General features: G+C 37.1%; 1 non-coding gene across 1 annotated transcript; it reads right to left on the reverse strand.

Moving 5' to 3' along the window:
• Nucleotides 1-1077: 1077 nt before the first annotated feature.
• On the reverse strand, nt 1078-1150 carry TRNAA-AGC. The gene has a single exon. It is a non-coding gene; the product is annotated as a tRNA-Ala (tRNA).
• Between the last annotated feature and the right edge of the window lie 504 nt (nt 1151-1654).

Consider the following 1654-nt stretch of genomic DNA (forward strand, 5'->3'; position numbering starts at 1 on the left):
CCTATATAGGTTTCTATGTGATTGTGCGCCTGATAATAATAATATGGTCCCTGGGTGGTTTATTTTTTGTTTTGTTTTTTAAATGAAAACGAATGCTAAAGAAATAGTAACGACTGTGACGACGGGCTGAAATACAAAAATATAAAAGAGATATGATTAAAACGAAAAGGAATTAAAGATAGAAAAAGAAAAGGAGACCCTTAAAATGATCATAGTCCAAGTTCCAAACCATTCTTGTCTCGGTGCTGTTTTAGCATAATTCTCGAATATGTGAATTTATATAAAATTATTTACATTAAAAAGTCATAGTCAGATCTAGTATTTAATACCACTTTGTTTAAATACTGAAGGCTCTGCCAATACATACATGTAATTTTCATAATGTTGGAACACAATTTACGGTTTCTATCTTTTTAAAAAATGAGTTTCAAAACAGAACAAACATGTTAAAAGGGGTTTTTGTGATCGAGAGGTTAAGCTGTTCGCCTCTCATTCGATAGGTCTTGGGTTCGAATCCGGAAAGCGACAAAAAATTTTCTTCTCTACAATATTATCCTTTCACATCCTTTCCTGCTCTATAACTATGTTCTGTCGTCTGCCTTCGTCTCCTTTTTCTCCCCCAACCCCTTCACCTCCTTTGCCCCCTACTCTGCCCCTGACTCTTTCTGCAGCCTTTCTACTGCTACTCCTTGTCTCCTTCTAACTGTTATCTTTCAGCCATACCACTGATCTTATGGTAGAAAAGATCTACACCTAGTCTTATCGGATAAGATCGAAAAAAGGAGGTCCTGTGTGCAAGTTGCGGCTATTAAAGATCATTTGGTGGCCCAATTCTATTGGAGTAGGCTTCGGCCGCCACCCGAGCAAAATTCCAAATTTCCTTCCAACTGAAAATGTCTAATGTGTCCCGTGCGCTCACATGACCTAATGCGCAGTTGTGAGCGCCGTAAAACACTTATAAAAAAACAAAGAAAAAAACAAAAACCAACAACAGTAAAAAACAAAACAAAAAACAACCTTGTCAAAGTAAAAGTGAAAGCAAAAACTGCGTACTCCAACGGGAAAAAAAAAAGTAAGTGGAGCTGCCGGGTATCGATCCCGGTACCTCTCACATGCTAAGCGAGCGCTCTACCACTTGAGCTACAGCCCCTGATATGATGTAGTGGTTAGTAGATATGACACTTCTTGTGACCAGAAGGCGGATTACAAAGTGGATGAATTAAAGAAAGAAAAATATTTCAAGCTGGAAAATAGTAAAATAGTATTAGACAAGAAAAATAATATGAAATAACGAAAGAGAAGACGACCTTTAAGATTTCTTGTTCAGTAAATCGTATTACGCTTTATTGTGTACAATTCTAAAAGAATACAAAGAAGAGTTGAAGAAGTATACAAATGCTACCTATATCTCCATCACCGAAATAAAACATTAGAAAGAAATGATTGGAAATAAAAAAAAATATAGATCTAGAAGCGAAAATAAAAAATGGTACAGCGTTGGAGCTGCCGGGTATCGATCCCGGTACCTCTCACATGCTAAGCGAGCGCTCCACCACTTGAGCTAGCAGTCGAATCCGCTTTAACCAAATTCCGAGGAACCTCTACATTTTCTTGGGTTAAATGAGGTTGCCCAAATAGAAGAAACTTTAAATAT

Source organism: Aplysia californica, unplaced genomic scaffold (genome assembly GCF_000002075.1).
Source record: "Aplysia californica isolate F4 #8 unplaced genomic scaffold, AplCal3.0 scaffold00897, whole genome shotgun sequence".
NCBI lineage: Eukaryota > Metazoa > Mollusca > Gastropoda > Aplysiida > Aplysiidae > Aplysia > Aplysia californica.